The sequence below is a fragment of the Triticum urartu genome, chromosome 7 (assembly GCF_003073215.2).
Source record: "Triticum urartu cultivar G1812 chromosome 7, Tu2.1, whole genome shotgun sequence".
NCBI lineage: Eukaryota > Viridiplantae > Streptophyta > Magnoliopsida > Poales > Poaceae > Triticum > Triticum urartu.
The window spans coordinates 214,765,659-214,789,864 of NC_053028.1; positions in this window are offsets into that span (position 1 = coordinate 214,765,659).

Genomic DNA, 24,206 nt, shown 5'->3' on the forward strand with positions numbered 1-24,206 from the left:
TGAATGGAAGAGGGCGAATAAAATGGCAAAGGTGAAGTGGGGGAGAGGAAAACGAGAGGCAAATGCAAATAATGTAATGCTAGGGAGAAGAGTTTATGATGGGTGCTTGATATGTCTTGACTTGGCATAGATCTCCCCGGCAATGGCGCCAGAAATCCTTCTTGCTACCTCTTGAGCATGCGTTGATTTTCCCTTGAAGAGGAAAGGGTGATGCAGCAAAGTAGCATAAGTATTTCCCTCAGTTTTTGAGAACCAAGGTATCAATCCAGTAGGAGACAATGCACAAGTCACCTAGTACCTGCACAAACAATCAAGAACCTCCCAACCAACGCGATAAAGGGGTTGTCAATCCCTTCACGGCCACTTGCGAAAGTGAGATTTGATAGAGATCATAAGATAAATATTTTTGGTATTTTTTTGTATATATTGGAAAGTAAATATTGCAAAATAGTAAACGAGTTGCGATAATAAAAGAGATGCAATATAATAAGAAAGAGACCCAGGGGCCATAGGTTTCACTAGTGGCTTCTCTCATGATAGCATGTATTACGGTGGGTGAACAAATTACTGCCGTGCAATTGATAGAAAAGTGCACAGTTATGAAGATATCTAAGGCAATGATCATGAACATAGGCATCACATCCGTGTCAAGTAGATCGAAACAATTCTGCATCTACTACTATTACTCCACACATCGACCGCTATCCAGCATGCATCTAGAGTATTAAGTTCATAAGAAGAGGGTAACGCATTAAGCAAGATGACATGATATAGAGGGATAAACTCAAGCAATATGATATAAACCCCATATTTTTATCCTCGATGGCAACAATACAATACATGCCTTTCTGCCCCTACTGTCACTGGGAAAGGACACCACAAGATTGAACCCAAAGCTAAGCACGTCTCCCATTGCAAGAAAGATCAATCTAGTAGGCCAAACTAAACCGATAATTCAGAGAGACTTGCAAAGATATCAAATCATGCATATAAGAATTCAGAGAAGAACCAAATAATATTCAGAATCAAGTTCATAAACCCACAATTCATCGGATCTCGGCAAACACATCGCAAAAGAGTATTACATCGAATAGATCTCCAAGAACATCGAGGAGAACTTTGTATTGAAGATCAAAGAGAGAGAAGAAGCCATCTAGCTAATAACTATGGACCCAAAGGTCTGTGGTAAACTACTCATGCTTCATCGGAGAGGCTATGGTGTTGATGTAGAAGCCCTCCGTGATCAATTCCCCCACCGGCTGATCGCCGGAAAAGGCCGCAAGATGGGATATCACGGGTACGGAAGGTTGCGGCAGTGGAAAAGTGGTTTCGTGGCTCCCCCTGATGTTTTTAGGGTATAAGAGTATATATAGGCAAAATAAGTACGTCGGTGGAGCTCCGTGGGGCCCACGAGGGTGGGGGCACGCCTACCCCCCCTGGGCACGCCCTCCTATCTCGTGGATGCCTCACGGAGTTCCAGACTTCCACTCCAAGTCTCTTGGTTTGCTTTCGGTCCAAGAAAGATCATCACGAAGGTTTCATTCCGTTCGGTATTCCTTTTCTCTAAAACACTGAAATAGGCAAAAAACAGAAATTGGCATTGGGCCTCCGGTTAATAGGTTAGTCCCAAAAATAATATAAAAGAGTATATTAAAGCCCATTAAACATCCAAAATAGATAATATAATAGCATGGCACAATCAAAAATTATAGATACGTTGGAGACGTATCACATTACTGTCAGCGTCAGTCTTCTTCTTGAAGATCCATTTATTCTCTATTGCTTGCCGATCATCGGGCAAGTCAACCAAAGTCCAAATTTTGTTCTCATACATGGATCCCATCTCGGATTTCATGGCCTCAAGCCATTTCACGGAATCTGGGCTCATCATCGCTTCCTCATAGATCGTAGGTTTGTCATGGTCAAGTAACATGACTTCCAGAACAGGATTACCGTACCACTCTGGTGCGGATCTTACTCTAGTTGACCTACGAAGTTCGGTAGTAACTTGATCAGAAGTTTCATGATCATCAACATTAGCTTCCTCACTAATTGGTGTAGGAATCATTGGAACTTATTTCTATGATGAAATACTTTCCAATTCGGGAGAAGGTACAATTACCTCACCAAGTTCTACTTTCCTCCCACTCACTTCTTTTGAGAGAAACTCCTTCTCTAGAAAGGATCCATTCTTAGCAACGAATATCTTGCCTTTGGATCTATGATAGAAGGTGTACCCAACAGTCTCTTTTGGGTATCCTATGAAGACACATTTCTCCGATTTGGGTTTGAGCTTATCAGGTTGAAGTTTTTTCACATAACCATCGCAGCCCCAAACTTTAAGAAACCATAACCATCAGTAAGAGACATCATAGATTGCACCATATCTAATAAAGTACGATTACGACATTCGGACACACCATTATGCTGTGGTGTTCTAGGTGGCGTGAGTTGCGAAACTATTTCACATTGTTTCAAATGAAGACCAAACTTGTAACTCAAATATTCACCTCCACGATCAGATCGTAGAAACTTTATTTTCTTGTTACGATGATTTTCCACTTCACTCTGAAATTCTTTGAACTCTTCAAATGTATCAGACTTATGTTTCATCAAGTAGATATACCCATATCTTCTCAAATCATCTGTGAAGGTCAGAAAATAACGATACCCGCCACGAGCCTCAACACTCATCGGACCGCATACATCAGTATGTATTATTCCCAACAAGTCTGTTGCTCGCTCAATTGTTCCAGAGAACTGAGTCTTAGTCATCCTGCCCATGAGGCATGGTTCGCAAGCATCAAGTGATTCCAAAAAGTGCATCAGCATGGAGTTTCTTCATGCACTTTACACCAATATGACATAAATGGCGGTGCCACAAATAAGTTGCACTATCATTATTAAACTTGTATCTTTTGGTTTCAATACTATGAATATGTGTATCACTACTATCGAGATTCAACAAAAATAGACCACTCATTAAGGGTGCATGACCATAAAAGATATTACTCATATAAATAGAACAACCATTATTCTCTGATTTAAATGAATAACCGTCTTGCATCAAACAAGATCCAGATATAATGTTCATGCTTAACGCTGGCACCAAATAACAATTATTTAGGTCTAAAACTAATCCCGAAGGTAGATGTAGAGGTAGCGTGCCGATGGTGATCACATCGACTTTGGAACCATTTCCCACGTGCATCGTCACCTCGTCCTTAGCCAATCTTCGTTTAGTTTGTAGCCCATGTTTTGAGTTGCAAATATGAGCAACAGAACAGTATCAAATACCCAGGCGCTACTACGAGCATTAGTAAGGTACACATCAATAACATGTATATCAAATATACCTTTCACTTTGCCATCCTTCTTATCCGCCAAATACTTGGGGCAATCCCACTTCCAGTGACCAATCCCTTTGCAGTAGAAGCACGCAGTCTCAGGCTTAGGTCCAGACTTGGGATTCTTCACTTGAGCAGCAACTTGGTTGCCGTTGTTCTTGAAGTTCCCCTTCTTCCCTTTGCCATCCTTGTTGAAACTGGTGGTCTTGTTAACCATCAACACTTGATGCTCCTTCTTGATTTCTACCTCTGCAGCCTTTAGCATCGCAAAGAGCTCGGGAATTGTCTTATCCATACCTTGCATATTATAGTTCATCACGAAGCTTTTGTAGCTTGGTGGCAGTGATTGAAGAACTCTGTCAATGACACTATCATCAGGAAGATTAACTCCTAGTTGAGTCAAGTGGTTGTGGTACCCAGACATTCTGAGTATATGTTCATTGGCAGATCTATTCTCCTCCATCTTGCAGTTGTAGAACTTATTGGAGACATCATATTTCTCAATCCGGGCATTTGCTTGAAATATTAACTTCAACTCCTGGAACATCTCATATGCTCCATGACGTTCAAAACGCCGTCGAAGTCCCGGTTCTAAGCCGTAAAGCATGGCACACTGAACTATCGATTAGTCATCAGCTTTGCTCTGCCAAACGTTCATAACGTCCAGAGTTGCTCATGCGGCGGATTTTTCACCTAGAGGTGCTTCCAGGACCTAATTCTTCTATGCAGCAATGAGGATAATCCTCAAGTTATGGACCCAGTCCGTGTAGTTGCTACCATCATCTTTCAACTTAGCTTTCTCTAGGAACGCATTAAAATTCAAAGGAACGGTAGCACGGGCCATTGATCTACAACAACATAGACATGCAAAATACTATCAGGTACTAAGTTCATGATAAATTAAAGTTCAATTAATCATATTACTTAAGAACTCCCACTTAGATAGACATCTCTCTAGTCATCTAAATGATCACGTGATCCATATCAACTAAACCATGTCTGGTCATCACGTGAGATGGAGTAGTTTTCAATGGTGAACATCATTATGTTGATCATATATACTATATGATTCATGCTCGACCTTTCGGTCTTAGTGTTCCGAGGCCATATCTGCATATGCTAGGCTCGTCAAGTTTAACCCGAGTATTCTACGTGTGCAAAACTGGCTTGCACCCGTTGTGTGTGAACGTAGAGCTTATCACACCCGATCATCACTTGGTGTCTCGGCATGACGAACTGTAGCAACGGTGCATACTCAGGGAGAACACTTATACCTTGAAATTTAGTGAGAGGTCATCTTATAGTGCTACCACCGTACTAAGCAAAATAAGATGCATAAAAGATAAACATCACATGCAATCAAAATAAGTGATATGATATGGCCATCATCATCTTGTTCCTTTGATCTCCATCTCCAAAGCACCGTCATGATCACCATTGTCACCGGCTTAACACCTTGATCTCCATCGTAGCATCATTGTCGTCTCACCAGCTATTGCCTCTACGACTATCGCTACCGCTTAGTGATAAAGTAAACAATTACATGGCGATTGCATTTCATACAATGAAGCGACAACCATAAGGCTCCTGCCAGTTGCCGATAACGGTTACAGAACATGATCATCTCATACAACAATTTATATCTTATCACGTCTTGACCATATCACATCACAACATGCCCTGCAAAAACAAGTTAGACGTCCTCTACTTTGTTTTTACAAGTTTTATGTGGCTGCTATGGGCTTAGAGCATCTCCAACAGGCGCGCCAAACTAGCGCCGCGCCGCAAAATCCCCCCTTTTAGCGCGCGCACAACCGGAATAGCTGCTCCAGCGGGCGCGCAAAAACCGCGCTCGCAGCATACGTAGTCCAACGCGCGGGCTGAAACGCAATCGTGCGCCGCTTATTTGCTGCGCCTGCTCCCGTGCGCTGGACTCTCGCGCGCTCGCTCGCACCTCCCACCTCCCCCCTCCAGCCGCGCCGCCGCCGCCGACCGCGCCACCCGGCGACCGTTCCGGCGCTTCCCCGACCTATCCCCGCCCCACGCGCGCTTTCTCTGGCCCCCCTCTAGGCCCACCGCCCCGCGCGCGTGCTGGTCCACCGACGAACAGCGCCCGCGCGCTCGCTGCCGCTCGGCGCCCGCTAGGTGTTCGACAAAACGCCTAGAAGGTTTGTATTGCTCAAAAGCCATGAATTTCGTGCATGTTGATTGTAGTTTTTTATTTATAGCATAGTATTCAACATTGTAGATGAGTTCGTCGTATGATTCTTCTAAAGAAGAATTTGATATGGAAGAGGAGGAGGATCTTGCAATGATCCTAGCTATGCATATTAATAAAAAACCGAAACACGGTGGTTCGGTTATGGGTCGGCAAAAAATTTGGAGGGATAGGATCGATGCCCACAACAGATTGATCAGGCATTATTTTGCGGAGAATCCCACATACCCCGAGTTGTATTTTCGTCGCCGGTTTAGGATGAGCACCGAGTTGTTCAGGCGCATTGCAGAGAAACTAGCGAGCCATGACCGCTTTTTTCAGCAAAGGAGGAATGCCGCCGAAGAGCTCGGGCATAGCACCTTTCAGAAGGTGACAGCCGCTTTGCGTATGTTGGCATACGGTATACCGGCTGATCTAGTTGATGATCACTTGGCTATGGGTGAGAGCCAAGCCATCATGTGTGTCAAGCGCTTCGCAGTCGGAATTGTGCAAGTGTTTGGCGAGGAGTATTTGAGATCTCCCACCGCTGAAGACGTCGCAAGGCTTTTGGCGATGAACAAAGCTCGCGGCTTTCCTGGCATGCTTGGCTCAATAGATTGCATGCATTGGAGTTGGAAGAATTGTCCAAAGGCATGGCATGGGCAATTCCACGGCCAAAAAAAGGGTTCCACTATAATCCTTGAAGCGGTGGCCGATCAAGAGACCTGGATTTGGCATGCATTCTTTGGAATGCCTGGATCTTTGAATGACATCAATGTTGTCAACCAGTCACCATTGATGAGTAAGATTGCAAATGGGGAGTTGCCACCGGTGCAGTTTGTAGCAAATGGACGTACATACAACTATGGCTATTATCTAGCGGATGGCATCTATCGAAAGTGGCAAACCTTTGTCAAGCCGTTGAAAAAGCCATAAGGTAAGAAAATTCTTGATTTCCACAATGCTTAGGCGGCGGCTAGAAAAGATGTGGAGAGAGATTTTGGGATTTTGCAAGCCCAATTTGCTATTGTGAGAGGACCGGCTAGATTTTGGGATCAAAAGATGCTTTGGTACATAATGCACGCTTGTGTGATCATGCACAACATGATCATCGAGAATGAGCGTGGCCAAGATGTAGACTACTCTCAGTATGAGCTCTTGGGATATCCCGTGCGAGTGCGACGGAGGGCTGAAAGGGTGGCCCATTTTGTTGCCTCCTATCATGCCATTCGACGTCCTGCAGCGCATAATGATCTTCAGAAGGATCTCATTGAGGAGCGGTGGGCATGGAATGGACGACAAAGAGCATCATGATTTGTGCGTTTGTTATTGTATTGTTGAACTATTTGTTGTGTTTAATTGCACTATTTGTTGTATTGAAAGATAAACTGTTTGTTTGAGTTGTAATAAACAAAATTGAACTATTTATTTTTGTTTGTTTTTTATTTTTTTGCTTTTGTTTTGAATGCATATGTTGTTTGTGCGAGTCGCGCGCGCTGCATTTTTGCGCTGCTGGAGCGGCGCGTGTGCTGCATTTTAGTGCGGCTGCTGGAGCCAGCGCTGCGCGCCGCACCAAACCAGGCGATGCGCGCGCGGCATACGTGTTTTTTGCGCGCGGCGCGACCGGCACCTGTTGGAGATGCTCTTATAGCAGGAACCGTTCTTACCTACGCATCAAAACCACAACAATTTTTGATCAAGTGTGTTGTTTTAAGCTTCAACAAGGACTGAGCGTAGTCAAACTCGATTCAACTAAAGTTGGAGAAATAGACACCCGCTAGCCACCTGTGTGCGAAGCACGTCAGTAGAACCAGTCTCATGAACGCGGTCATGTAATGTCGGTCCGGGCCACTTCATCCAACAATATCGCCGAATCAAAGTAAGACGTTGTTGGTAAGCAGTATGACTATTATCGCCTACAACTCTTTGTGTTCTACTCATGCATATAACATCTACGCATAGACCTGGCTCGGATGCCACTATTGGGGAACACAATATTTCAAAAAATTTACCTACGATCACGCAAGATCTATCTAGGAGATGGATAGCAACGAGCGGGGAGAGTGTGTCCACGTACCCTCGTAGACCGAGAGCGGAAGCGTTTAATAACGCGGTTGATGTAGTCAAACGTCTTCGTGATCCAACCGATCCAAGCACCGAACGTACAGCACCTCCGTGTTCAGCACACGTTCAGCTCGATGACGTCCCACGATCTCTTGATCCAGTTGAGGACGAGGGAGAGCTCCGTCAGCACGACGGCGTGGCGACGGTGATGATGAAGTTAATAATCGGTGCAGGCTTCGCCTAAGCACTACGACGATATGACCGAGGTGTGTAACTGTGGAGGGGGGCACCACACATGGCTAACAGAAGACTTGGTGTGTCTTTGGGGTGCCCCCCTCCCACGTATATAAAGGGGGAGGAGAGGTGGCCGGCCCAAGGGGGGCGCGCCATGGGAGGAGTCCTACTTAGACTCCCGGTCCAAGTAGGATTCGGTCCCCCCTTCCTATTCCCACTAGGAGAAGGAGGGAAGGAGGAGGAGAAGAGAAGGAAAGGGGGGTCAGGCCCCCCAACCCTAGTCCAATTTGGATTGGGCTTGGGAGGGGAGGAGCCACCACCTGGCCGCCGCCTCCTCTCTCCAGTAGGGCCCATAAACTCCCCTGGGGGTTCCGGTAACCTCCTGGTACTCCGAAAAATGTCCGAACCTATCCGAAACCACTCTGGTGTCCAAACATAACCTTCCAATATATCAATCTTTATGTCTCGACCATTTCGAGACTCCTCGTCATGTTTGTGATCTCATCCGGGACTCCGAACAAGCTTTGGTTCATCAAATCACATAACTCATAATAGAAATAGTCATCGAACGTTAAGCGTGCGGACCCTACGGGTTCGAGAACTATGTAGACATGACCGAGACACATCTCCGGTCAATAACCAATAGCAGAACCTAGATGCTCATATTGGCTCCTACATATTCTATGAAGATCTTTATCGGTAAAACCGCATAACAACATACATTGTTCCCTTTGTCATCGGTATGTGACTTGCCCGAGACTCGATCGTCGGTATCACCATACCTAGTTCAATCTTGTCACCGGCAAGTCTCTTTACTCATTCCGTAATGCATCATCCCGTAACTAACTCATTATTCACAATGCTTGCAAGGCTCATAGTGATGTGCATTACCGAGAGGGGCCAGAGATACCTCTCCGATACACGGAGTGACAAATCCTAATCCCGATCTATGCCAACTAAATAAACACCATCGGAGACACCTTTAGAGCATCTTTATAATCACCTAGTTACGTTGTGACTTTTGATAGAACAAAAGGTGTTCCTCCGGTATACGGGAGTTGCATAATCTCATAGTCAGAGGAACATGTATAAGTCATGAAGAAAGCAATAGCAGTAAAACTAAACGATCATTATGCTAAGCTAACGGATGGGTCTTGTCCATCACATCATTCTCTAATTATGTGATCCCGTTCATCAAATGACAACACATGTCTATGGTCAGGAAACTTAACCATCTTTGATTAACGAGCTAGTCTAGTAGAGGCATACTAGGGACACTCTGTTTGTCTAAGTATTCACACATGTACTAAGTTTCTGGTTAATACAATTCTAGCATGAATAATAAACATTTATCATGCTATAAGGAAATATAAATAACAACTTTATTATTGCCTCTAGGGCAGATTTCCTTCAAGCACAACCCATCGGGGCGCGCCAGGAGGCCCAGGCTCGCCCTGGAGGGTTGTGCCCACCTCGGGTGCCCCCCGGGACCGCCTCTTTGCTATATGAATACCCCAATATTCCCAAAACCCTAGGGGAGTCGACGAAATATTGATCCAGCCGCCGCAGAGTACAGAACCACCAGATTTGTTGGGGATATACCCTGCGGTATGACCCGGTCAGGCTTGGCGACTCACCAGAGACCTGGCTGGAGCTTGGCGACTTACTAGCGATCCGCCCGGACATGGCGGTTTACATGTAACCCGCCGGGACATTGTGACTCATTGGAGATCCGGCGGGCGGCTCAGACGGACGACAAAGCCCAAGGCCCAGTGGGCCGGCTTATACTTTGGTGGGCCGGCTTAAGAGGAAAGGGATGACGAATATTTCCTTTACAAGGAAGCAAGACCCGGACTTGTATTCAACTTGTGAGAAAGGATAGACTAGTACTAGTCCTACTAGGACTCCACATGTAACCCGCCCCTTCAACATATATAAGGAGGGGCAGGGCTCCCCAAAGACGGACAGAAAAATAATCTCTAGGGCTAGACACAAAGAGCCGGCTTACCGGCGACTCCCTCATGATCATAATGAGACCTAGCCACAAACAACATGTAGGGTTATTACCGGATGATGTTTCCCAGGGCCCGAAGCTGTCTAAACCCTTGTCTTGTGTTGCGTCTCTCGATTCCGCTCAACCCCTCTCAAGCTACCACATAGATGCGTTGGCCTCGTGACTAAGTCCTCACACTAAGGACATCTGCCGTGACAATTCCACGACAGTTGGCGCCCACCGTGGGGCTCGCGCACGGTGGTGTTGAGTTCTTGAAGGATCTCTTTCAAGGATCGAGAAACTTGTGATTGACCGGATGAAGAAGAGCCGGCATGGAATGATCACGTGAGCCGCCGAACAACCATGAGAAAGCTGGCAAATTTGTCATTTGGAAATCAGAATTATGGTTAACTTTGAAGATGACAGATGCGAGGTTCATCAGAAAAATGGAGAGATTTTTAGGGTTTCCGTGCGCCACCTCACGCGTCGCTGGGTGACTCATAGAATCCGAGGGCAGATCGTTTTTTCAACAGTCGACACCGGATAGGAGCTGTTGTGCGAGGGGGCAGCCTGCTACAACTCATATCAAGTCCCGAGGAGATAGTACAAGGATACATCGTTGTTTGCATCTACTACATGAGGGTGGGCGGACTATTGAATCTGCACAGCCACACGTGCTAAGACAAAACTTGCAAAAAAGGCCATGTGGGGCAGCAGCATGCGGTCAAAAGCCGCGGCCCCGGACGCTACGTGACGAACAATCAACAATGACCACAAATCCCTTTTTTCCTTACGTGATACACAGGGGAATATAATGACAAAAGTACCCATGATAGCCGGGTTAAGGCTATTCCCAGTGCTCCAACCTGGATCGGTGCTTAGCCTGCCATATCAGCAAAATTCATACGTGGCAGGTTAATTAAGGAGGAGAGAGAGCGAACCGGTAACCCCATGAAGGAACGACTCCAAGCACACGACCCTAGGTGAAACCGCAGTAAATTCGATCCCGTGTGAAGCGTCGTATACCTTCGTCTCTTCTTTTTTTATCCCCTTCTTACCAGCGACCGAGCGGCGCCTTCGCCTCCTCTTCCTCCTCGCCGTGCGTCCTCACCGTGCGGTGCTGCCACGCCTCTCAATCGCCGCGTCAGCCGTTGTTCCGCCTGGTCGTTGAAGCTCCGGCAGACCCTTGAGCCTGCATGGATCGTTCAGTTCAGTTCAGTTCACCACTGGCGCCACAAGTTCAGTTCACCGCAGCCGGGAGCTCCTTGGCCACTCACAGACGGCTCAAAGGTAATTAATTCTTTTCACAAAAGTAGATCTGCTAGTTTGTTTCAAAACGTTCAATTTCACCCTGTGCTTGCTCTCTCCTGTCCATGCTTAGATGGGTTTTTTATCTGCTTCTTGCTAATTGATAGTTTGAACCATATGTAATTGATAGACTGAACCATAGCATCGAGACTCTAATCTAAATAGCATATCACCTGAACCATAGATAATTGATAGTCTGAAGTCTGAACCATGTAGAATTGAGTCTGATATAAATAGTATGTGATCTCAATGGCATGGCCTAGTCCCAGATTCCTGCAACTTTGTCATAAAAACTACAGTCCATGATTTCTTTTCTACATTGCCCATCTAAAAAATCTTACAGAATGTACTACTAGTTGATTTTGTTTTAGGCAATTGAAGGAATTTAGCATGACAATAGTATCAGCATTGATGCAATGAACACTAGCTTGTATCAGGATACTATAGAACTAGCTCCGCCGGCCAGCCACAATCTGCTCGATGGTGTCGTCCTTTCACAAATCAGAATACTCTTTTATTCTGTATCCTAGTGCGCCTCATGCTTTGTCCCTCCCATTCTTGCTTAGATGAGATTTTTCTCTGCATCAGACTTGGGCTGTGGCCAAAATTTGACTGATAATTGGCCAAGAAGACCTAGTTGATTTCAATTCATAATTTTTGTTCAGTCCAGAACGTTCTAATTGATTTACTAGTTTAGCTCATAATACATAATGGTTCAGTTCAGTTTAGTTTGGAGTTACTTGTAGTTGGAAGGGACGTAGTTGATTATACTACATCTAGATACGTCTGTAGCAATCCTTTTATATAGGATCAAACTGAGTTTAGTTCAGTTTAGAACCAACAAGTAATTTCAAGGAATTGCTATCTACTCATACGAATTATCAGGCAACAATTTTTTGACAGAACCAAACTGAGTTTTATTGATCTGATGGTAATCCATAAGGATCTGTTGATCTGAAGTTTCAGATGTTGTACACGGACAATTTGAAGTTCTATGAGAAATTGGTTCAGACAGAATAAGATTAGGGTGTACAAAATTACTTTGTTTTTAGTAGATGAAGCAAAATCAAACGCAATTCTGTTTTTATCACGAGAAGTTCGTCACTTAACTTGTTCGATCTTATTCTGATGTGTACAATTGTTGTCTTATTTGTTACATGTTTCAGGCCTATGTATAACCATCCACCAGATGATCCTGATGATACAGATCTAGTGATGCCAGAAACATTACATATCCAACAGAGTTATACACACTTGATGAATTCCTAGCCGAGGAGGACATGCTAGACTCCTTCGCCGAGGAGATTGCTGTGGAGTTGAAGGGAACACTGGAGGCTCTTCAAGCAAGATCACTTAGCAGGAGTGGTCCGAGGATATACGTGAATAGACCGCGTGAAGAAGCACATCAACAGCTTGTACGAGATTACTTCTGTGACAATCCTCTCTACCACGCCAAAAAATTTCGGAGAATATTCAGGATGAGACGACCTCTCTTTCTTCGCATTGTCAATGCGCTATGTGAATGGTCTCCATACTTCACCACAAGGACAGATGCGCTTAACCGTGAAGGGCTCTCTCCACTGCAAAAGTGCACGGCGGCAATACGCCAATTGGCTTATGGCACACCTGCAGATAGTCTTGATGAATATCTCAAGATTGGCGAGACTACCGCAGTTGATTGCTTGAAGAACTTTGTGCAAGGAGTGATTGATACCTATGCTGCAGAGTATTTGCGAAGCCCCAACACTGAAGATAAAAGAGCGCTTACTCTGCATTGGCGAAGGTCGTGGGTTTCCTGGCATGTTAGGAAGCCAGGATTGTATGCATTGGCGTTGGGAAAAATTTCCTATTGCATGGAAGGGCCAATTTACTCATGGTGATAAAGGGTGGCCTAGTCTTATTCTAGAGGCAGTTGCTCCGCGAGATATCCAGATATGGCATGCCTACTTTGGTATTGCTGGGTCAAACAATGACATCAATGTGCTAAATCAATCACCATTGTTTATCAAGCAGCTGAAAGGCCAAGCTCCTCGAGTGAACTTTTTTTGTAAATGACAAGGAATATCAACATGGTTATTACCTTGTAGATGGGATATACCCAGAATGGGCAGCTTTTGTGAAGACAATATCGATGCCACAAACAGAGAAGCACAAGTTGTTTGCTGCACATCAGGAAGGGGCAAGGAAGGATGTGGAACGTGCTTTTGGTGTTTTGCAGGGTCGATTCTCTATCTTGCATCGTCCTGCACGTTTGTATGACCGGGATGATATCCAGAAGGTCATGATAGCTTGCATCATTCTTCACAATATGGTAGTCAAGGATGAAAAAGAAGCAGCGGCTAATATTCTTGATTTGAACAAGGAGGCGGGTACATCCATTGTTCTACCAGCAGTATTCACACACGGCGAAATACCGGTATTCGCCCAGGTGCTACAAAGGGATGCAAGAATCCAAGATCGTGAGACTCGCAGAGCACTCAAAATTGATTTGGTAGAGCATATTTGGAAAAAATTTGGGCCAAAATAGATTATCATCATCATTTATTTTAAGCACCATTAATTGTAGGTGTAATTTCATGTATTTTCATAATATCTTATTGGCACTTTATGTATGGACTCAAGTCAACTATATTTCCATGTGTTTTCCTCAAGGGATATTATTTGCTTAATACGTAGCACAAATATGCCACAAAGTTTATATACTACAAAAGATCCTTGGACTAATTAAATGAAGAGAGCTTAGCTACAAGAAGCTAAGCACCTATGCATTGGGGAGCTTGGTTGCTAAGCTATTTAATATGCTTAGCACCCCATCTAAGCACCGGTCCATTGGCAGCAGCCTGACGTGAGCAGCCACTTGAAAAGCTTTATGTGAAATCAATTGTAAGGTAATGATTGGCCTAGGAATCTGTACCCTTGAGGGGTTTTCTTCTCCGTGTGAGCTAGTAGCATTTGATTAATGCTCGGTTAGGCTGCTGCCAATGGACCGGTGCTTAGATGGGGTGCTAAGCATATTAAATAGCTTAGCAACCAAACTCCCCAATGCATAGGTGCTTAGCTTCTTGTAGCTAAGCTCTCTTCATTTAATTAGTCCAAGGATCTTTTGTAGTATATAAACTTTGTGGCATATTTGTTCTACGTATTAAGCAAATAATATCCCCTGAGGAAAACACATAGAAATATAGTTGACTTGAGTCCATACATAAAGTGCCAATAAGATATTATGAAAATACATGAAATTACACCTAAAATTAATGGTGCTTCAAATAAATGATGGTGATAATCTATTTTGGCCCAAATTTTTTCCAAATATGCTCTACCAAATCAGTTTTGAGTGCTCTGCGAGTCTCACGATCTTGGATTCTTGCATCCCTTTGTAGCACCTGGGCGAATACCGGTATGTCGCCGTGTGTGAATACTGATGGTAGAACAATGGATGTACCCGCCTCCTTGTTCAAATCAAGAATATTAGCCGCTGCTTCTTTTTCATCCTCGACTACCATATTGTGAAGAATGATGCAAGCTATCATGACCTTCTGGATATCACCCCGGTCATACAAACGTGCAGGACGACGCAAGATAGAGAATCGACCCTACAAAACACCAAAAGCATGTTCCACATCCTTCCTTGCCCCTTCCTGATGTGTAGCAAACAACTTGTGCTTCTCCGTTTGTGGCATCGATATTTTCTTCACAAAAGCTGCCCATTCTGGGTATATCCCATCTACAAGGTAATAACCATGTTGATATTCCTTGTCATTTACAAAAAAAGTTCACTCGAGGAGCTTGGCCTTTCAGCTGCTTGATAAACAATGGTGATTGATTTAGCACATTGATGTCATTGTTTGACCCAGCAATACCAAAGCAGGCATGCCATATCTGGAGATCTCGCGAAGCAACAGCCTCCAGAATAAGACTAGGCCACCCTTTATCACCACGAGTAAATTGGCCCTTCCATGCAATAGGACATTTTTTCCAACGCCAATGCATACAATCCAAGCTTCCTAACATGCCAGGAAACCCACGACCTTCGCCAATGTAGAGTAAGCGCTCTTTTATCTTCAGTGTTGGGGCTTCGTAAATACTCTGCAGCATAGGTATCGATCACTCCTTCCACAAAGTTCTTCAAGCAATCAACTGCGGTAGTCTCGCCAATCTTGAGATATTCATCAAGACTATCTGCAGGTGTGCCATAAGCCAATTGGCGTATTGCTGCCATGCACTTTTGCAGTGGAGAGAGCCCTTCACGGTTAAGCGCATCTGTCCTTGTGGTGAAGTATGGAGACCACTCACATAGCGCATTGACGATGCGAAGAAAGAGAGGTCGTCTCATCCTGAATCTTCTCCGAAATTTTTTGGCATGGTAGAGAGGATTGTCATAGAAGTAATCTCGTACAAGCTGTTGATGTGCTTCTTCATGCGGTCTATTCACGTATATCCTCGGACCACTCCTGCTAAGTGATCTTGCTTGAAGAGCCTCCAGTGTTCCCTTCAACTCCACAGCAATCTCCTCGGCGAAGGAGTCTAGCATGTCCTCCTCGGCTAGGAATTCATCAAGTGTGTATAACTCTGTTGGATATGTAGTGTTTCTGGCATCACTAGATCTGTATCATCAGGATCATCTGGTGGATGGTTATACATAGGCCTGAAACATGTAACAAATAAGACAACAATTGTACACATCAGAATAAGATCGAACAAGTTAAGTGACGAACTTCTCGTGATAAAAACAGAATTGCGTTTTATTTTGCTTCAACTACTAAAAACAAAGTAATTTTGTACACCCTAATCTTATTCTGTCTGAACCAATTTCTCATAGAACTTCAAATTGTCCGTGTACAACATCTGAAACTTCAGATCAACAGATCCTTATGCATTACCATCAGATCAATAAAACTCAGTTTGGTTCTGTCAAAAAATTGTTGCGTGATAATTCGTATGAGTAGATAGCAATACCTTGAAATTACTTGTTGGTTCTAAACTGAACTGAACTCAGTTTGATCCTATATAAAAGGATTGCTACAGACGTATCTAGATGTAGTATAATTAACTACGTCCCTTCCAACTACAAGTAACTCCAAACTAAATTGAACTGAACCATTATGTATTATGAGCTGAACTAGTAAATCAATTAGAACGTTCTCGACTGAACAAAAATTATGAATTGAAATCAACTAGGTCTTCTTGGCCAATTATCAGTCAAATTTTGGCCACAACCCAAGTCTGATGCAGAGAAAAATCTCATCTAAGCAAGAATGGGAGGGACAAAGCATGAGGCGCACTAGGATACAGAACAAAAGAGTATTCTGATTTGTGAAAGGATGACACCATCGAGCAGATTGTGGCTGGCCGGCGGAGCTAGTTCTGTAGTATCCTGATACAAGCTAGTGTTCATTGCATTCTGATACTATTGTCATGCTAAATTCCTTCAATTGCCTAAAACAAAATCAACTAGTAGTACATTCTGTAAGATTTTTTAGATGGGCAATGTAGAAAAGAAATCATGGACTGTAGTTTTTATGACAAAGTTGCAGGAATCTGGGACTAGTCCATGCCGTTGAGATCACATACTATTTATATCAGACTCAATTCTACATGGTTCAGACTTCAGACTATCAATTATCTATGTTTCAGGTGATATGCTATTCAGATTAGAGTCTCGATGCTATGGTTCAGTCTATCAATTACATATGGTTCAAACTATCAATTAGCAAGAAGCAGAGAAAAAACCCATCTAAGCATGGACAGGAGAGAGCAAGCACAGGGTGAAATTGAACGTTTTGAAACAAACTAGCAGATCTGCTTTTGTGAAAAGAATTAATTACCTTTGAGCCATCTGTGAGTGGCCGGAGGAGCTCCCGGCTGCGGCGAACTGAACTTGTGGCGCCAGTGGCGAACTGAACTGAACTGACGGTCCATGCAGGCTCGAGGGTCCGCCGGAGCTTCAACGACCAGGCAAAAGGACAGCTGACGCTGCGATTGAGAGGCGTGGCAGCACTGCACGGTGAGGACGCACGGCGAGGAGGAAGAGGAGGCGAAGGCGCTGCTCGGTCGCTGGGAAGAAGGGGATAAAAAAAGAAGAGACGAAGGTATACGACGCTTCACACGGGATCGAATTTACTGCATTTTCACCTAGGGTCATGTGCTTGGAATCATTCCTTCGTGGGGTTACCGGTTCACTCTCTCTCCTCCTTAATTAACCTGCCACGTATGAATTTTGCTGATATGGCAGGCTAAGCGCCGATCCAGGTTGGAGCACTGGGACTAGCCTTAACCCCCGGCTTTAAGTACTGTACCTGGCTTTTAATAAAGAGTCCAGAGATAATTTCCAACTGGGCTCGATGCGTCGACCTGCTACCCGAAAAGTTGCTGCTACTGTTCCCTGTGTTCACTGCTTTAATCCCACACAGATGCGGATACCCTTTAAAAAAAGATACCAAGATGTGGATACGGCTGCGACCCGGTTTCGCCAGCCGGCCTGCCTCCTGCTGCGGTTCTTGTTGAGGCTCGCCTCGCCAGCGCTGGTCCGACATCCTACACCTCCGCCTCTGTCAAACGGGATTGAGCCGTCGCCGTTCTCGTTGAGCTGTCGACTCTGCTTTGTGCTGCCTCCCCGCTGTCCCACGGCCGTTGTCTCTGCGATGAGTCGTTGTGGTGAGTCGTACTTTGCAGCGCTGAGCCCGTTGCCATGCTGCTTTGTGCCGCCGCAGCATCGGCGTACTACCACTCCTCACGGCTATGGCACCGCCGCTGCTCTGAATCGCTTGGAGCCTCCCCCACGGGCCCTCCTGCCTTCGCTTCTGCTGCAGCCATCCGAGCTGCTCCATCTCTGTCTGTCTGACAAAAAAAGCAAGGTGATATCCATCCAAGTTTATTTTATTAAACACATTGTTTTCATCAAAAAACAATTACTTTGGTTTGTATATTTTTATGTGCAGCAAAGGTGGTGCCATGTTGTGCCTATGAAATGTGCGTCAGCGCCATCACGCACCGGCGTCTGCGCCCGCTTACTGATGGAACAGGTGTGCGCAAGTCGCCGCCCGTGCAGCTTAATCTACATCAACCCATCGGGGCCGCTTTGAGCCGCCCTCGCCGCTTTGAGCCGTCGGGGTTATATTAAGTCGCCGGTCTACCTGAGCCGCCAGAACTATATTGAGTCGCTGGTCTGCCTGAGCCACCTCTGTCGCGATAGATGGATCATCCGTCGTCCAAACAAATCAGGTGATATCCATCCGAGTTTGTTTTATTAGCACATGGTGTTTTTGTCAAAAACAAGTTTGTCTTTGCCTTGGTCTACAATATTGTTTATGCAGGGCAATTATTTATGACATATTAAACCGTGGACATGGAGGCACGCCAGCATCTTTGGGCACAGGTGGTCATTGTTACTCAACGGACTCCCGCACCGGCTTACAATGCCGTCGCCATTTCTCGTGACTGTGCCGGCTTACAATGACGTGGCCGTCTCTTGCGACCACGCCGACTTACAACAAGGAGGACAACTTGCCCGTCCGCACCGGCTTACAACGTCGTGGCCGTCTCTCATGACCGCACCGGTTTACAACGCCGCAGTCGACTCTCCCGTCCACACCGGTTTAAAACGCCGCGGCCAACAGATCTGTCAGCACCCGCGGCTGACTCGGCCGTGATTGATTCCAGTTTCACCATCGTGATCATCAACTCTGCGGTCATAATTGCTGACCTGAGGCATCAGGTGAAATCCATCCAGTATATTTTTATATTATGTATTGTTTTTTCTTAAAAAGAGAAATTGCTCTGGCTTGCAAGTTGTTCAATGCAGGACAAGTTATATCACTAAGTTGTTGAATGACTCATACCGGTTTACATCACAATCAAATATGGAGAATCTCAAGACAACTCCTCGAGTTGCCTCGAGACTCGGGGGCTATGATGACATGACTCAGTAAATGATTGCCAGTTTAAGGCAGATTCAAGAACTTCGGGTCATTGGAAGAAAAAATAGCCCGGCCCCGGAGGCTACTGTCTTTCTGACGAATATTTAAAGGCTGTCAGAAAATTTCAGGCTTAAAAGGAAGGATTCTGGTTCAAAATCCGATTCAAGGTAAACCTGTTTCCCACAAAGCTTGAAGCTCTCAAATCCGGTTTAAAGTTCCGGTTCAAAAAGAATTAATCTCTCGCAAGTTCGAGTTCTCAGACAAATTAATGGTTGCCAAAGAGAATTTGCTGCCATGATGCGCGATTCAAACATGGGTATCCTGCCTTACGGCTTATCTTATTATGATCACTTGGGGGCTTCCTGCTCATCGAGCATATCTGTCGGTACCTTCTTGATCGGCGCGATGCCAGAATTTATATGGTGACTTGTGGGCTTCCTGTTCAAACATAGGTCGTATTCGAACCAAAGAGAACATAGCTGTCGTAACCCTTTTGATCGGTGCAAAGCCAAACTCACTAGGGGGATTCTTGATCGTATCTGAATCATAGCTTAACCCCTTTTGGGTCCGACTTGGATAGTATTCGAATCAGGGTCATTAAAAACCTCTCAAGGTCATTTGGGGGCTTCCTGTTCAAACATAGGTCGTATTCGAACCAAAGATAACATAGCTGTCGGTACCCTCTTGATCGGCACAACGCCAAAGCCACTGGGGGCTACATGATCGTATTCGAATCCTAGCTTAACCCCTTTGGAACGGTTTACTGGTCATATTCGAATCAGAAACCTCGATTTTTATTTGGTTTAAAGTTTTTTCAAACAATCTTTGGTTTTGTCTTGAGACCCTTTTTTTGCTCATATCTGAAGCATATGTATGCGGTTTCTGTTAACCCGGCCTGGCTTTTGACGACAAGTCGCTAGCATATGACAATATTAATACTTGGAAGTATTGGCTTCTAAGGATTGGGTTATCACCCTTACTGCACAGGTCATGTAAACCAGCAGTACAAATTCAATATCACAGTGGTTATATGTGAAATATTATGACCCACCCAGCGGTAAACCACCAAGGGATCTTGTGATCTACTTGTGTGCAGGATAAGACTACATTTGGGTGGTTACCCGCCTTGGCTTTTGACGTTAAATCGCCAGAGCATATGTTGTTTAAACTCTGTGCAGGATTTGGAGAGATATGACTTACATAAATGATTAAGTTCAATTCCGGATTACAATGGAGGCATATTAAATCGCCATCGGCCAAGAGCCGTCGGGTATTTAAACTCCGAATTTACTTGTCAACAGATAAGGTATTCAAAGTCGCTTTGGCGCAAAGGCTATTATTTTACCAATGGATATGATTTATTCTACAATGAAAGCAATAGTCCCAAGTCGTTGCAGGCTTACGACCCGGCACTTGGGGCTGCATTATTCAGTTTGAGATCACATCAAATATGCAAGTCCCATGTCACTGCCAGCATGCACCATGGCACTTGGGGGCTAATGCAAAGACAATTTTACTGGCCTTATTGAAGACCCGACTCATCACATCATAATGAGCTGGCCCTTGGGGTCTACCAATTGCTCATGTCAACAATTCAAGGTACACAAGTTTTATTCCATTATATTGAAGGGTCCACTGCTCAGTTGGTAAAGCACAAAGCTCTTAACCTTATGGACGTGGGTTCAAACCCCATGATGGGGGTTACATCATATGATGTTCTTTTCAAAAGAAGTATATATAAAGTCCCAGCTCAATGTTATCTTACTGAGCCGGCCCTTGGGGGCTACACGTTGTTGTTCAAGTCTATATGATCATATTTATAAAGTCCCTGTTCATTATTGCATAATGACCCGGCCCTTGGGGGCTACACTGGTTATAGTTTTTTATGAGTATAAGGCAATTACAAGTCCCAGGTTGCTGCAAGCATGACAACCCGGCACTTGGGGGATACATATATGGAGTATTCAGTATTTACTAGTGACTAAGATGAACAACATGGATTTCTTCAAAGTGGCAGTATTTATATTGAAGCAAGTCTTAAGTCATCACTTTGTTTCTGCTCAAGACTTGGGGGCTACAGGTAATATGGATATAGGGGAGAAAAAATCTTCAAATTCTTAGTTTTGAGTAAATCAGATTGACCCGGTGTCACCAATAACTATGACCCGGCGTCAGCAACAATTATGACCCAGTGCTATCAATATTTACAAACCGGATATTTTGGCAATGATAAACCGGCAAGTTCTACAAGCCGGTTGAAAGTCGGATGAGTTTTTTCAAGACCAATATTTTTTAAACTAACGCTTTGCAAGCCGATTCAAGTGGATTATTTATTACAATATTCTCTATAAGATACCAATGTCTGCAAATTGGCTCTGAAGCTGGCCTATTGACCTGGATTTCTCAAAAGAAGTATCTGGATTTTTGCATTGGTAAGGTTTGGACATGTCTGCTAAAAGAGATTTGCAATAAGATCTTTGAGTATGCATCCAGGAGGAAATGACAAGGACTTAAAGATGATCAGGTGTCGGTTTAGGAAAATATTTAACCCAGAGCACAACCTATCAAGTTTGTTCTTGTGTTTATTTTACAGGATCAGTTTAACATGGATAAATCCAAGTTAAACTGGGGGCTAATGTCGGGGATATACCTCGCGGTATGACCCGGCCGGGCTTGGCGACTCACCAGAGACCTGGCTGGAGCTTGGCGACTCACTGGCGATCCGCCCGGACATGGCGGTTTACATGTAACCCACCGGGACATTGTGACTCACTAGAGATCCGGCGGGCAGATCAGACGGACGACAAATCCCAAGGCCCAGCGGGCCAACTTATACTCTGGTGGGCCGGCTTAAGAGGAAAGGGATGACGAATATTTCCTTTACGAGGAAGCAAGACCCGGACTTGTATTCAACTTGTGAGAAAGGATAGACTAGTCCTAGTCCTACTAGGACTCCACATGTAACCCGGCCCTTCAACATATATAAGGAGGGGCAGGGCTCCCCAAAGACGGACAGAAAAATAATCTCTAGGGCTAGACACAAAGAGCCGGCTTACCGGTGACTCCCTCATGATCATAATGAGACCTAGCCACAAACAGCATGTAGGGTTATTACCGGATGATGTTTCCCGGGGCCCGAAGCTATCTAAACCCTTGTCTTGTGTTGCGTCTCTCGATTCCGCTCAACCCCTCTCAAGCTACCACATAGATGTGTTGGCCTCGCGACTAAGTCCTCACACTAAGGACATCTGCTGTGACAATTCCACGACAAGATCCAATCTAGACACCATCTCTGATGGGGTTCACCACCTCCATTGGTGCCTCTCCGATGATGCGTGAGTAGTTCTTTGTAGACCTTCGTGTTCGTAGTTAGTAGCTAGATGGCTTTCTCTCTCTCGCTGAATTCTCAATACAATGGTCTCTTGGAGATCCATATGATGTAACTCTTTTTACGGTGTGTTTGTTGGGATCGATGCACTTTGAGTTTATAATCAGATCTATCTCTTTTTATATCCATGAAGGTATTTGAGTATCTTTGATCTCTTTTATGCATGATTGCTTATAGCCTCGTATTTCTTCTCTGATATTTGGGTTTGGTTTGGCCAACTTGATATATTTATCTTGCAATGGGAAGAGGTGCTTTGTAGTGGGTTCGATCTTATGGTGCTTGATCCCAGTGACAGAAGGGGAACCGACACGTATGTATCGTTGCTACTAAGGATAAAACGATGGGGTCTATCTCTACATAGATAGATCTTGTCTACATCATGTCATCGTTCTTATTGCATTACTCCGTTTCTCCATGAACTTAATACACTAGATGCATGCTGGATAGCGGTCGATGTGTGGAGTAATATTAGTAGATGCAGGCATGAGTCGGTCTACTAATCTTGGACGTGATGCCTATGTAATGATCATTTCCTGGATATCTTCATGAGTATTTGAAGTTCTATCAATTGCTCAACAGTAATTTGTTCACACACCGTTTGCTATTTTTCTCGAGAGAAGCCACTAGTGAAACCTACGGCCCCCCGGGTCTCTTTCTCATATTATTTGCCTTTGCGATCTACTTTTCCTTTGCGTTTATTTTTAGATCTATTAATCCAAACACACAATAATACTTTGATGCACTTTATTTTATTTCCAATCTATTTATTCAATCTATTACAACTTTCTCCCATCCACGCACCAATTTCTGGCACCATTACCCGAAAGGGATTGACAACCCCTTTAACATGTCGGGTTGCGAGTGTTTGTTATTTTTGTGCAGGGTCTGTTTACGTTGTGTTGCTTGGTTCTCCTACTGGTTTGATAACCTTGGTTTCATATCTGAGGGAAATACCTACCACCGCCGTGCTGCATCATCCCTTCCTCTTTGGGGAAATACCGACGTAGCTTCAAGCGACATCAAATCTCCGTGTGGTTGATCATTTGGTGAGTCACATATGCCACATCAAAGTCATGAATTGGTTATTTAAAGCATTACACGACCCTTTCATACATACATGGATGCATTGGTGGTTCTCTCGGACACTCTCCCTCATGCGGTTATCAGCGACGTGCCCATTCGTTAGCCCGCAAAGGTTTTTAGTTTCCACCGACAACGAGAGGCATTTGACCAAAAGGTGGATTCATCTTGGCATGTGTGTGTGGATCATGGTGAGATTCCATATCAAAGTTCGAGCACGTGCGTACACACCCTCCTACTGGCTTGAAGTGAGGGGGCTACGCATCGTGGTGTAGTACGTTTCTGGTTTGCGAAGCATGTGCCATGTCAAAGTTGTGCATTGGGTATTCAAACATCACATAACACATGGGCACATGCGCGTGGTGGTTTTGTCCTATGACACTCACTCGCGTGTGCCTCTCTCTATGGGCCCACGAGGTCTATGTCGACCAGTTGAACGTACAACGGGAGAGAGTTTAATTCGACCAACAAGGATGGTTCTTTTTTGGTTTGTGCTACATATATGCACATTATGTACATGTCAAAGAGGGGGCAACATGAATAATCTATATATATGCGCACTACTGCAGGATGCTGCTAACGCGACACTACGGTCAGAGACCCTTTGACGAAACTGTGTGCGATGCATTAGTCACAAACGGTGATGTAAAAACCCATCAAAAAATATGCAAAACATTTG